The sequence below is a fragment of the Hibiscus syriacus genome, unplaced genomic scaffold, assembly GCF_006381635.1.
Source record: "Hibiscus syriacus cultivar Baekdansim isolate YM2019G1 unplaced genomic scaffold, ASM638163v2 tig00110418_pilon, whole genome shotgun sequence".
Classification (NCBI taxonomy): domain Eukaryota; kingdom Viridiplantae; phylum Streptophyta; class Magnoliopsida; order Malvales; family Malvaceae; genus Hibiscus; species Hibiscus syriacus.
In genome coordinates this window covers 2,005,868-2,021,653 of record NW_024062730.1, presented here as the reverse complement: position 1 = coordinate 2,021,653, position 15,786 = coordinate 2,005,868, and the positions used below count along the sequence as shown (strand labels likewise).

General features: G+C 34.5%; 2 pseudogenes; both read right to left on the bottom strand.

Annotated features, from left to right (window-relative positions):
* Positions 1–4,958: 4,958 nt before the first annotated feature.
* Positions 4,959–8,266, bottom strand: LOC120124322 (annotated as a pseudogene).
* Positions 8,267–12,280: 4,014 nt separating this feature from the next.
* Positions 12,281–14,131, bottom strand: LOC120124442 (annotated as a pseudogene).
* Positions 14,132–15,786: the final 1,655 nt, after the last annotated feature.

Genomic DNA, 15,786 nt, shown 5'->3' with positions numbered 1-15,786 from the left:
TCGCATTGCGATTTACATATTCGCATTGCGATATATTCGCATTGCGATAGTCCAAGTTCGCAAAATGATAGTCGAAGTTCGCGTTGCGATTTATTCCAAATTCGTTGCGATAGTCCAAAATCGCAACGACTGGTGGTATTGCATTTGTTTCTTAAGAATTTTCTCTAAAAAGATAGTATTCGCGCGGACGTGTGGAAGACACGTAATACCACGACCACGACCCGACCGGACCCCACCCGACCCGAGACGAGACGGCGGCGCGTGAGATTCCCCCTTGTTCTCTATCACTGAACAAGGAAGTGGGAAAGCCAAGTCTTAAATACCATTCCCAATAGTGTTTCCAATACTATGTGGGATTGAGCATTACCAACACTTGTTCCCAATACTATGTGGGATTGAGCCTTAAATAGTGATATTATTTTTGAATGTTTTGCTTAAAATTGCAATAATCGCGATTGATTGTAGATTGACTTTTAATTATGACATATTTAATCGTATAATACTAATGCAATTAGTTGTTGATTCAGTTGTTTTAAGGTGCATGATTGTTAATTGTTTCCTGAATAATCACATTGTATTGGAAACAAGTGTTGGTAATGCTCAATCCCACATAGTAATGGAAACACTATTGGGAATGATATTTAAGGCTTGGCTTTCCCACTTCCTTGTTGAGTGATAGAGAACAAGGGGGACTCTCGCGTGCCGCCGCCGCCCGTCTCGTCTCGGGTCGGGTCGTGGTCGTGGTAATACGTGTCTTCGACACGTCCGCGCGAATACTATCTTTTTAGAGAAAATTCTTAAGAAACAAATGTAATACCACCAGTCGTTGCGAATTTGGAATAAATCGCAACGCGAACTTGGACTATCGCAATGCGAATATGTAAATCGCAATGCGATAGTCGACTATCGCAATGCGAACTTCGACTATCGCATTGCGATTTACATATTCGCATTTCGATAGTCGACTATCGCATTGCGATTTACATATTCGCATTGCGATAGTCCAAGTTCGCATTGCGATAGTCGAAGTTCGTATTGCGATAGTCGAAGTTCGCATTGCGATAGTCGAAGTTCGCGTTGCGAATCTGGAAACTGATTTGCGATACCGGAGATCGCGTTGCGAATTATCGATCGCATTGCGATTTAGTTGGTCATTTTGGCAAATCCAAAAAAAGTTGGTTAAAATCGTATATTATAAAGCATTTTTTGTCAATGAGGTTATTTTCTCTATTAATATATATATAACACTCTTTTTAAGTTCATAATATTAAAAGGTACAAAAATATCACAATTCATAACATATATAAGTTAAATACCATAATATCAAGTGAAACAAAATGATTCAAATCAACTGCAACATAATATTTAAGGTCAATACCTAATGAATTTCATCAACAACTAAATAAAAAAAATACATATTTGATACAAGTATGAATCATCATAATATTCATTGAAATTGATTCTTTCGAATTCCAAAATATTGGAAAAAGCTTTTTCATTAGTTGAACTACCATCGCCATCACCACTTTGAACTTGAACTCCATAGCATCACTTTGAACTTGAAAGTCCACAGCATCAAGATCTTCATCACCTAGCAATATGATAAACAAATACAAAGTTAAATTTAAATTTCCAAACAATACTTAACAATTAAAAGTAAAAGTGTAAAACATATTAAATAATAAATATAATTATATAACTAAAATAAATAAGCAAAGATTAACCTTCATTGTTTTTTGATGATTGACCAACTGGAATTGCATTCTTATGATAAAGAAAATTATCAATCTCATCAATATCAAGCTCAAGAGGTGTTTCTTCTTCAATTACCCAAAAATCAACATGATCAATAGATTCATAATCAATAGGATCATAACATGGCTTCTTAGGCAACCTAAAATTAAACATCACAATATCAAGAAAGAAGTTGATTAATGATTAATTGATTATACTTAAAAGGATAAGGAATTGAAATAATATTTTGACATTATACTTATTCTTTAAACGCAAGTTATAAGTAACATAAACTAGATCATTTAGTCTTTGATGTTCTAGTCTATTTCTTCTCTTTGTATGGATGCGTTCAAAGACACTCCAATTTCTCTCACATCCAGAAGATGAAGAAGTTTGGATAAGAAGAATGATTACCAACTTTTGCAAAATTGGAGCACTAACCCCAAATAAAGCCCACCACTGATCTACAAGAAATAAATTTAATGATAAAAAATAGAAGTATAGAACACAAGTTATACTTAACTATTTAAGCGTAAAAATATGAATTATAAACTAGAAAATATAAAGTAATATTTACCGGGTCGAATTGTCTTTGTTACGATGGATTAATCCAGATGCAAAATCAGAATATAAATTTGAGGCTGAAAAAAATCATAACAAATGACGTCGTTTGGTTTAATTTAAAAAAACCAGAACCGTGTGAACCGCCGGTTCGCACTGGTTCTACCGGTTCATTGCAAAATTGGTTTTGGAGGCTGACCGGACAGGCAACCGTTCCGGTTCAACGGTTGAACAGGCCGGTCCGGTCCGGTTTTGATAACATTGATAAAAACATACTAAAAGTTTAGACTTAAATATACAAAAAGACATGTCTCTGGTTCTAGTTTAGTGCCTAATGATTTTTTCGTTCCAATTTGGTGTCTAACGTTTCATTTTGTAACTCAAATTAGGCCAAGCCGTGACAGTCTGTTAAGTTTGGTCTTAAGTGACATGTGTCACAACCTACTAATTTTATAAATTTATTTAAAATTAAAAAAATTAAAATATATATATATATATTTAAAAAAACACAAATTTTGAAATAAACTCAAAACTTTGAAAATCTTCATATAACTCCTAAACCCACGTCGACCATCGCCTTTTGTCGACGACGAAGCTCCACCTGATCTCCCATCCCCTTGGAGACCAAAATCCCCATAAAATCGTGACTGATTGACGACCAATCAACGTTTTATACCCCGCGAACCCTAGTATGAAAATCGCGATTCCGACAGCCGATCAACCTTCTATCGGTCACGAATTCATAGGAGTTTTGATTGTCGGGGGAATGGAGGTCGGAGGGAGCTTCGTCGACGGAAAAAGACGGTAGGCGACGCATATTTATGGGTTGAAATGAAGGTTTTTAATTTTAAATAAAATTCTTAAAATTACTAGGTTGTGACATGTGTCACTTAACGACCAAACTTAACAGGCTGTCACTGCCTGACCAATTTGAGTTACAAAATAAAATGTTAGGCACCACCGGGAACGAAATAAATGTTAGGCACTAAACTGTAATCAAAGACATACGTTTGACACCTTTTGTATATTTAAGACAAATTTAAATGATTAAACAATTTTTTAAATACTTAAGTACATAAAATAGGGAAAATGCTTCAATAATGTTTGAAGGATTTTTATTTCACTAAGTAGTGCATCTGCCAAATATTTCCCTAAATAGGTCATCTGCTACAGTCCAAGATGAAGTGTAGCAATCTGTGCGTCTTGTAGAAGGCGCCTAGCAATTCGCGCGTCTTGAAGGTGAAAACGTCGGGACTACCGTGCGTCTTCAACGCTGGCCTCCAATCTGTACAACAACACTTTTGCCTTTACTAGGTTTCAGCTTAAAGACGCGTAGAAATCCTGACGTATTCATCTTTACTGTAACAAATGGCTATCTTGAGAAATAATTCGACCGATACATTATTTGAGAATTAAAAAACCGAAAAACATTATCCCAACACTGGTGCCCATAAAATAGATAGTATCGACTACTTATCGATTTATAATAAATATTTAACACATTAAATCAAATATGACGTGTTAGTTGATATTTGTATTATTCTTATACAATATATTACTATAAACTTAAAATACAAGGTTTGGTAATTGGTATGGTACCCAAAGAGTTATAAATGATAAGTAGGGGGCCCTGGTCTTGGCAAATAGCAAATAGCAAATAGCAAATAGCAAATATTCAAAGTTTGTGGCCATGGTTTGAGTGTGACAAAAGACCTGCAACTTAGGATCCCCTTTCTAATATTAAGAAAATACACTTCTCTTTATATTTTATGAAAATAATAATAAATAAATGGGACATGAATGCTGCAAGTGTTTTCTTCACAGACACGTTAGGTCACATCAAAATATAAATACAGATTAATATAATAATAAATCAATTCAATATTTTTTGGTATGTTATACAAAGAAATTATTATTATTATTATTATTATTATTTAAACAGTGTAAAGGATTAAATAATACTATCTCTTCAAAATCTTTCTTAGTAATTGACAACGAACATACGTGTTACGGATGCAGACAAACAAAAATATAAAAATTACGCATATCAAATGATTATAAATTAAAAAAGTTACAAAGTTCAAGGACTAATGTTCACAGAAAAGATCAAGGGACTAAATTAAAAGATGATCAAATTGAATAGCTGAAATTATTTACCCCTTTATAAAACAAATGGAGCAGAAATAGCAAGGACCATAGCGCAAGAAACGGAAAAGTCTCATAAAGAACCTAAGGTAGTTGCAACAACAAGCAGTGAAACATTAAAAAGACCAAGTTAAAGACAGAGTGGGGACATAAAAATTAAACAGGAACCAACACAGCTCATGCATCGGCACATGCCTTTTCCCAACACCAACGAAAAAAGCAGTAGCCATTTCATGCTCCGCACATGAAATCCCAATCGCCATCAATGACTGGTTCCAATCCACAGTTCGGTACAGTTTTGAATTATTGCAGACAAGATATTTGTCTATTAAGAAACGAGTGGTTGAGAACATAAAACATTATCCTTTGTTTAGACAAAAACAAAAGATGGAAGTTGAAATCATTAACTGTAATTTCGACAGTTGATGGCATGCGGATGACTTTTACAGTCTTGCAAAGATCAACGTGTTAGAAAAGAGACATCAGCAGCACCATGTGAAGCAATAATAAGTCAATGTATAAAGAAAAACGGACCCCGGAAATTCATGTATTCGTTTCGGGTTCATGTCGTTTCGTCTTAAAGTTGGAAAATTGAGTCATCAACTTTAGGTATATGGAAAACAGTATCTCTATCTACACACATTGTAATGACATGTTCATGTCTCAAGAACAATGGAAATAAAATTAATTGTGCCACGGACAGCATATTCGTTGTTGTAGGGATTACCAACCATCATCGACCGTCTGCAGATGTGAAGGAGTCGGCAAATCCGGAAGGCTTTGCCGGAATGCTTCCTTTACTATCATCCAGGCTTGTATAGCTCAGGCCTTGGCTTTCGGCTGCCTGCCAAACCTTCAACATTTGGGAAAGTGGCTGGTTGTAGTCGATGCCGGAATAACATTCGATTCATCGTCGACTGGCTTCCACTTCTCTACTAGGGTTGCTAGAACAGTCACCACATGGCCCATGTCTGGCCGATTATAAGGCTCCCTTCCAGTGCAGTGCCCGGCTAGTTCAGCTACTGTGGATATGCTCTCACGGGTTTCTTCGTTCACTTCCAAAGCGGAATCAATTGCAGCCATGAGCTTCTCCTCGTTTGACTTGATTCGGCCAAACCACTCGACCAAATAACGGCTTTCCTCTGATCGATCCTCATCGAGTGCGGTTAATCCAGTCAATAGTTCCATCAACACCACTCCATAGCTGAAGACATCCACTTTAGTAGTGATTTTCCCCATTACTGCAGCCAACAGAATAAACTTTAATAAGATGCACAAACACATATTGTCGAAAACATAATCCTATATGAACCGGTTTTCAGTTGTCGATCACTTTGCGAAGCTGAAAAAGGAATTCAATGTCAAAGAAGACCAAATATTTGGAAATGAAATTAGATTGCTCACCGGCATATTCAGGTGCTAGGTATCCAAATGTGCCAGCAAGCCTAGTTGCCACAGACTTCTCTCCATCGGGTGCGAGTTTCACCAACCCGAAATCGGAAACCTTTGCTCGGAAATCATCATCTAGAAGGATGTTGGAAGACTTGAGATCTCGATGGATAAACGTTTCCCGTGCCAAGTTATGGAGATACTCTATTCCTCTGGCAACATCCAGTGCAATACTGAGTCTCCTCCTCCAAGATAGAGGTTCCAATTTCAGGGTCCTCCAATGGAACAGATGCCTGCTTAGAGCACCCTGAGACATATATCATAGACAAGAAGCCTCTCATTACCTTCAATGGAATACCCCAAGAGAGAAACCAGATGTCGGTGCCGGACCTTAGAAAGAACGGCAATTTCTGACTGAAATTCATCCAATGCTTTACTGCTTATCACGCCAGCCTCCATCCTCTTAACTGCTAGTTTTGTTCCATCATCCAGTTCACCCCTGTAAACAGTTCCAAACCCACCACGGCCGAGCTCGTTTTCTTGGGCGAAATCCTTGGTCCCTTTGCGGAGTACTTGAACCGAAATGACCAAGTTTCCACTCTCAATGACATGAGAACTTTGCGTTGCACTACTATTACTACTGCCGGGGCTGGTAGCAGTTTTACTAAATAAACTTCCGGTGGTGTTATTCGAAACAGCGATCTTAACCATGTTTTCAGGATCTGATGGGTCCTTAGGATGAACCACTATAGAACTAGTAGAGTCAAAAGCTTTTTCTCTCCTCTTACACCAGAATATAGAAAACAGAATCACTAGAAGAACCGAGATGGCGACAGCTGCACCTCCAGCAACAATCAAAACCTTAAATCTTTGGAAACCGTTCGATCGAGACTCACCTTGAATGGTAGGGGAAATTGATGAATTAGAATTCTTAGCTCTACTCGGGGGAGTGATCTGCCGGATGGGGGTGACTTGGTACCACCTGATTGATCACTCGGTGGAGAGTCCGAACTTGCAGGAGATGGACTACTAGCAGGGGACGGAGACTCACTTGTATGATTAGCTAACAACAAAGGATTTCCATCAATGACAAGCTTCACGGTGTCACGGAATCTGGGTAATGGAGGCTCAAGATTGTTTCCGCTCAGATCCAACGTTCTCAAAGCTTTCAGTTCGGTGAAATTTTCAGGGACAGTACCATGTATACTGTTTCCCCCCAACCTATGTCAATCAATGACTCTAACTTTGCAACCGAAGGACTAAGTGTACCACTAAGATTATGTCTAGGCAAATTGATAACATAAATCTGAGAATTCGCAGTGCAACTCAATCCAATCCACGGTCCCGTGCAAGGTTCATTACCGGACCATTGAGAAGCAAGATTTACAGGGTAATTCATACCACTAAGGAAGTCTAAAAGTGCATTAACTTCCGGGGCACATGCAACCCCAGGTTTAGATTGGCAAAATGAATTGGAATCATAAGAAACGTTACCGGCCTTAAAATTCGGAATCGGACCCATCAGCTGATTATTGTTCAATACCAAGTTATCCAGCTCCATATTGGCCAAAGTCCCCGGAATCAAACCAACAAGCTGGTTCCTATTGAGATTAAGATCTTTCAATGAGGTCAAGTTCCCAATATTCTCCGGGATTTTCTCGGTGAATCGATTCCCATGAAGCCAAAGCTGAGTCAAGGACACCATATTGGCAACCACATCGATGTTACCCGTCATCCCATCACCATCTTGATCATTCAACCACAAAATCTGCATCAGAGATTCGCCGAAACTCGCCGGAATCTCACCGGACAATCTGTTATAAGAAAGTTTCAGTGCAACAAGAGAAGGCAACTTGCCTAGAAAATCAGGCAATGGACCAACCACATTGCAGTTAACCAAAGAAAGGTTTGTCAATTGAACTGAATTAGCCAATTCAGTAGGAATAGACCATCCAGTGGTCTTATTAAAGGGATTGTAATCCAAAGCCAAGACACGCACACTGCTAAGTCCATCAAAGAAATCAGCAGGGATAGTGTCAAATTCATTGTTATCCAAGTAAGCAAACTCCAACTCTGATAAACCACTAAAGGTTGGTAATTTACCAGTAAAGTGATTCTTTTGAAGCCCTAAATTATAGAGCTTTGTAAGCTGGTTGAAGGTTTGAGGAAGACGACCTTTGAGACCAAGATTTTGGACCTGAATTTGAGTGACTCTGTCGCCGGAACAGAAAACATGAGGCCAAGACGGTGGACCGCAAGGGTCGCCGCCGTTTTCAGGCCACTTAAGTAGCTCGGGATTATCCAAACCTTTCTTGAAATCATTCAAGATTTTCAGGTCATTAGGATCTGTTGCACTGTAAACAAGTGTGAAGAAAAATGCGAGAACACCGAAATAGAACAACCATTGGTGAACAAATTCCATGGCAAAGTTGCTCCTTTCCCAAGGAAAAAGGACAAGGAAAGAATTTTACAATCTCCAATGCTGTTTCAAAGAAAACCGATACTGGAATTCTAACAGTCACGAGATTTGGAGAACCAGATTTGTAATCTTGTTTAAAAGGCAGAAGAACAGAACCTGGAAGTGATCAGGCTTTGGTCATTACAGGAAAAAGAACAGTAAACGAAGTTTGGTACAAAATGTTGGAAAAAAAAATCTCAGATTTAAAACAAAAACGAAAATTTTCTTTATTAGTTCAAGAAGGAGACCAGTGAGTAAAGTGAAGGATAAATATTGGATTTTCTGGGAGGTTATTTGTTTGTTTTATTTTATTAGGTTAAACTATAAAGTTTATCACTCAAGTTTGACTTACTCGTATATTTAATCATTAAATTTCAATTTTTTAATTCAATCACTTAATTTTAAGTCGTTTTTAATCATTTAGGAACTAAAGTAAATAAATCAATTATTGTTCATTTTTAAATTTATTTTATTTAATTATTTCTCGAATCATTTTCTCTATAAATATTAATTATTATTTTTTGATTAGGCTAAGATGATTACAAAAATGTATTTGTTCTAAATATTTTCATCATTTGACAATTAACGCTCAATCACCCTATTGCATCGATGGTGCTTAATATTGTGACCTCTAAAAACAATAACGATTCCTTTAACTACTTAGCTAAGTTGGTTTGTGTCATAAATATTAATTATTAAAAAGATTAAACGGTAATTTAGTTTATGTTTTAAGTTAGGGGTTGTTAAAATTAAACTAAACGATAATTAAGAAAATATAAGAATTTGTTTTAATTATGTTTCAAATTATGGGGTTTCTTACATATTTTATTGATAGAATTAGCTCATTTTAGAAGAGCTGCTCATTTCTAAATATGAGAAAGGATTATCAGTTTTAAAGAAATTAAAGAATAAAAATTTTACTTTGACAAATCTTTGATAATCAGGCTTTTATTTGAATATTTTAATACTATTTTTTTAGACTAAATAATATATCATTCAATAACAGATTATATGTGTTAAATAATTAAAAAATCAAAGTATTTACATTATATTTATAAAATTTGAAGTGTTTTTCAATAAAAAAAAAGAACTTAGATTCAATGGTGTCAATATTAATTGAAATGACGAATAATATAATAGTCAAAATATAGATTGATAAAGATAGAAAAAAGAGAAGAATAGACTAAAAAGAAAAAATAATTTCTATGTAAATCTAAAATGACATCATTTTATTACAAAAGTATTTTTTTAAAATTGTAAAATAATATTATTTTAGTATAAATTATCATGTCATTTTATAATTTATGTATGGTTTAGTGGTCGAATAATAAAAATGAAATAATTTGCTAGAATCTAGTGACCAAAATGTGCACGAATCAACTTACTTCAATGGTTAAATGAATCATTATTGATCATAGAGGTCATGGGTTCTAGCACCAACGACTACAGTAAGATGATTAAATGTTCATTATCAAATGATTGGTGAAAATATTTAGAATAAATATTATTTTATAATCACCTCAATTTAATTAAAAAAATCACCGAACCTGGTAAAAGAATAATGACCAAAACAGAATTATGATCCAATGGAGTGATGAAATTTGCGATACCCTTTTATTTATTGGTATTTCTTCTTTGAACCCTAAAAAGATGAGCAAAATTTATTACTCCTACTAGTAAGCAGAGCAGAGGGTCCCTCGCTTTGATGCTTTGGTGAACTTTCCGTTGACGGGTTTATGCCCTTAAAATGTGGCGTTACAGAAGAAAGGACCGACAAAAGCAGCAACAGCTGACCGACAATCATTATGTATAAAAATGTTTTATTTAAGATTTTCTAGCTTTAATACAAAAATTAAGAAGTGCATAATTTTACCATTTTTTCCTTAAATTATTTTTGATAACATATAGTATATTCTTAAGTTTAGATTTCATACATGTATCTATGTTCTTTAGAGAATTTCGTTTTATTAAAAAATTTAAAGCATATAATATATAATAAAAAAATTATCATATTTGATATACTATTTTCACATAGAAAAGACAATAGTGCATAAAATCTCAGCAAAATCAAAATATTAATTAGCATTATAATTATAAGATTTGCTAATTAATAGCATAGGCAATTTCCTTAACGTATTGCAAATTATTATCTTATCTTAATACATACAATTTTATATATTTTTTAATTATGCACAAACCAAGTGATTTCAGTGGTGAAAGAATTATTGTTATTTCTTAAGGTCTCGATTTCGAGTACCAGAATGTCAAAGGCGTGAGTATTCGATATCAAATGGTTGATAATTATCTTTAAACAGATACTGACTTATATTTACTCTAAATTAATAAAAAAATATTTTATAATTATTTGTGTATATTTTGTCAATTAATTAATTAATCTAGAACCATTAAAATATTCGTCGATGTTTTATATTATTGCAGAATATTTAAAACCATTAAAGTATACTCTTTTAATACAAAAGTCATATTACATCAGTGATTGAAAGAATGATTTTTATTCTTAAAAATATTGGATTCGAGCATCAACAATTATAGTAAAGGTGATTGAACGCTCATTATCAAACAAACTATGAGTATTTAAAACGGTTACTATTTTATAATTACATTAGCTTAATAAAAAATCATTTTTTTATATAAAACATCTAAAATTATCCATTATTATCAAGAACTATTGCAAATAACTCCTATTATAATTTTCAAAAAAAAAAAATCTTGCATTTTTAATTTCACCACAGTTAATCTTATATTAAAAATTGAAAAAGTATTTATATATATATATATTTCTAACTAAATTTAAATAAATCGTTTAATTGTTAACTAAATTTATATATTTATAATTGAATTTAAATAATTTTTTAATAATTTAGGGATATTATACGATAATATTTGTTTAAAATTTTATTAATCAATTGATAACAGATACCCTATAGATGTAGTTGCTCGAACCCAAAATCTCTAAAAAACAATATTAATTTTTACCATTAAATTCACATAATAAATTTTAAATAAAATATTTTACTAGTTAATAACGTAGATAAAATCGAACCAACTCCAACTAATATCTTTGTTTAAAATTATGTCAAAAATAATAAATAGTACAATCAAATTATTTCAGTGGCTGAAAAAAATCGTTGTTGTTCTTAGAAATCACGAGTTTAAGTATCAACAACTTTAACAGTGATTGAATTTTCATTATCAAACGGTTAAGGATATTTAAAATATCTACTGCAATCATTTTAACAATAAAAAAATATAATAAATCGCATAAATAATAATAGTAAATAAAGTAGAGTTTGGCAAAGAATTGAATAAAATGTTGAGAAATTAGGTAAAATTATTGAAAGAAAATTAATGTGGAGTGAGTATGGGTCCCACGGGAATTTAAGCTTTAATGGAGAAAGCTAATGATCCGATAATTTCGGTTAGAATTTTAGGAACTGATCGCTCTAACTATGTTTTAGTTATTGGATTTGGTTAAAATCTTCGTATAGATGTACATGTAAAATGTGTGATGTCAATAATTAAAATAATTATAAATAAATATTATTTTATAAATACTTTAAATTATATGAATAATATATGATTATTTAAAAAATAATAATTTCATATGAAACAGAATAGATTAGGCATTATTAGGCGTAAACTTTACTCTTTGTTATTTTTAAAATAAATTCCACTCATGAATTGTTTTTGGGTTAGATGAGCTAACGCATGTTATTTCATTATTATTATTTGTTTAACAATTAAGTTACTAAAAAAAAGAATGTTGCCTTTTTTAAAAAAAAATTATTCCAAATTCATTGAATAAATTTAATGATTAAAGGAAATGTTATTATCAGTTGAGATCATAGATTCAAGCTGATTTAGAAAGATTATGAATAAATACTACATTATAACCACCCAAATTATTATAAAAATTTAAAAGTTTCATAGAAAGACCATTCGTCAACCTCCTCGATCCATCCCTACGCACACTTATTCCGCAACTACTATGACACAATGTGGCACCGGCGTGACAGTGTTGGAATCTTGTTGGACTGTTTCCTGCCGGATAGAATCTGGTTGTTGGGGTAGGACTGTTGCATTATCCTTCCTAAAAGACGCGGCCTCTCCCAATTCATTTACTGCTTCATAAATTTTCTCAGTGCACTCAACGATTTCCAGCAGGAGTGATGCGACTGAAGCAGCCGGTATGATCTCTAGTAAATCTGCTGCTTCTGCCCACATGTTTGTTTTGAGGACGCTTTTGAGCTCTTCAGCAGCCTTCTTTGAGCTTTCTATGTGTACGATAACCGATCTTGTTAGAACCATCTTTCATCTTGTTAGAACCATCTTTCGAAATGTCGACGCCATTTCCTTCAGAGCTCGGCTACATTCTAGGCTAACCCTTCTGCACGGCGCTTGGATTTTGTCACGGATTTCTGCCGGAGTCTGAATGAAGATGAATGAATGATAATGTTAATTCGAGGCCTTCGCGTTTAACGTCAGGTTTAAACGTGGTTGATTATGGTGTTTGTTGTACCTGGATTTTACAGTTAAGGTAGCTGTTAAGGGCTTCAATTTTGTAAGCACATTCCCGAGTAAGGTTTCCGACTTTGAGGTACATTTTCCATGGATGACGGACCCGAACGGACCATGACCCGGTTCCCATCTTGCAAAATTAGCCTGCAGGGACAGAATGAACATTGACATTTGAATAAGCTGCTTCACTTAAATCAACTAGTTACTTAGCTCATCACTTACCATAGTTTCTTCACTGCTTTTACAAATTAAAACACTTTTATATCCTTGAAGACGCGACTTATTGTTCTCATTGGATTCTTCATATACTTTGAAATATTCATCTCCAAAGGCTGTTTTGTGTACATTAAATCAATAGGTCATTCTGGGGGGGTGGGGGTAAAACAGTCAATAATCCATTGTTTAAAGATAAAGAGTGGTATATTTGGTACCTTCAAGAAAATTGCCAATCCTTCCAATGTTTGCAGCAACAGAGTTGTGGAGATCCTCACCGATCCAGACAGGGAAAACGCAGATACAAACAATGAGAGAAGCACAGCTACCAACTAAGATGGTGGAAAACCTGTGATGGCCATTTCCAGGACTTGGTCATTCCGATAACCCGATACCGATACCAAGCAGAAGGTCAATATGAATATCAAAAGTCCGTAGTCATATCTTGCCTTCATTTTTGGGAAGAATCTCATGAATGTCATAATCGCAGCTGCAAAAAACATGAAGGCCATTATGATTAACATATATTTTGAATCTGCTTGTGGTTTATGTATGTGAATCATGTACCTATAATGAACACAAAAGTTGCGATCAAGATGGGTTCCCCTTTCCTTCCAGAAAGGGTAGCTAAGCAGTGAGCTCCGAAGCCCAGCCCACCTGCTACTAATGTGGCCAACATCCTGTTTAAACCTTTACGAAGTGTTGCCCCTGCAAAAGAATAACAACGATATTAGTTTAATGTTTCCCAAAAGTCTATCATATCGGTCCAAAATTTTCTTGATCGATTGACAATGTACACATACCTACAGAGAACTCTAAGACAACAACATCAGTTAGAACAGCCCACATTGCACTGTCTCCAAAACCATCATAGAGTGGCTTAAAGCAGTAGAACAACGAGACAAGTGTAAGAGCTAGTCCAACTTTTAGGGAATGGACTATTCTTCTTGGATCATCTTGCCCGAGTTTCTTCGTCTTCCTTGCGATCTCCATTGTTTTATCACAAAATTTGTTGGGCAATGACTTGAGGCATTGGCACCCACGAGTTATGGGTCCATAACTATCCTGCTGGGAAGATGTCACTGCTTCCATTTGATATTTCAAAAACGAAAGGCAACACTTAAGAGTGAAAAAAGAGTGACCCAGGAGATTGATACATTTTTTTTCTTCAGAATCCAAGTATTTATACCCGAAGATGGGTTTATTTGGAGCTCTAAATGCGCGTTATTACAACTCGGAATATCTCGGACACTGAGAAGTACACTGACGACTGACAAAATGCCACTTCCAAGAGATATTGAGATATGGGAACCACATGAGTAAATTTCGGGGACGTGTCAATGGGCACAACGGGGTCAAACAGGGCTGGCTACCCATATGCACCACCAACCAGCATGGAACAGTGTGCGTCCATATATTGCAATTCCAAATTTTAATTCAACATCTACAACCTCAAGCTTAAACGAGCTTGTAAAAATTAGTTAATTGATGGTTACTTGCTTGGATGGTCGAGGGGATGTTGCGTATAATTGGAAATTTTAAATTATATATCTTATATATTTTTTATATTTTTTTGATAATCTAATTTTGTATCATTTGAAAATTTATAATTTCTTATCTTTATAATTTTAATATAAATTGTTAAGATCGTACTCTAACATAAAATATTGTATCTACTTGGTTAGTAGTGATGTCGATTACTTGGATGTTTGTTCCGGATCTAAAAAGTTAGTTCTTTGATACTAGGGAGTTAATCACTGATGTAAATGGTTCTAAATGTAATTTAATCAATGCATATTTTAGTGAGAACTTCTTCTCCTCGTGTTTTCATATACTTTTTTTATAATCATCGGTATCCGGTCAATTAATCGACTAATCAAGATCGGGTCAGGGCCGTGACTGGGTTTTCGGGGTCCCTGTACAAATTCTTATAAAGGGGTCCCTATTTTTTAGATATATTCGATTTCGGGGCAACAATAGTGGTTTTTTTGACAAACGCCGCGATAGATCCATCTATAATGGCGTTTTATCAATAAAGCCACAATAATAGTGGCGTTTTTTTAAAAACGTCACAATAGGTCCATCTATAATGGCGTTTATTGAAAAAATGCCACTATATATATACTTTTTTGGGGGCCAGCGCGGTCACGCAGTTCGCGCCGCCTCAGCCACGTCCCTGGATCGGATATTGCAGAGGCAAGAGCGATCTACTTAACCCAATTTGCTCCATTCAGAATCGTCAATATTCGAATCATTAACGTTACTTAAAGGATCTAATGCATCATCCCACTAAACTAATTTTATGTTGGGTCGTATACTTGTTTTTAACATTTCATAATATGCCAAATCTTATAATTAATGTGTTGAGCTTTGTTCATACCGGGCCTTCTTGTGGTTGGGTCTTGCTTTTTTTGGGTAAACTATCTATTTGGCCACTCACCCATTATTTAGTTTCTGTTTTAGTCATTCAACTATTAATTTTTTTAAAAAATCACTTTTAATGTTATATTTCTGTTTTGTTTTAGTCACTCGTCAATAAAAAATTAACGGTGATGTTGACATATTACTATAAGCTAAGGTAATGTGATGCCAACATTGAAAAATAATTTTAAAATACCATGTCAACATCACTGTTAATTTCTTAACGGCGAGTAACCAAAACGTAACAGTAAATATGATTTTAAAAAAATAATAGTTGAGTGATCAAAATATAAACTAAATAATAGGTTGGTGACCAAATATATAAT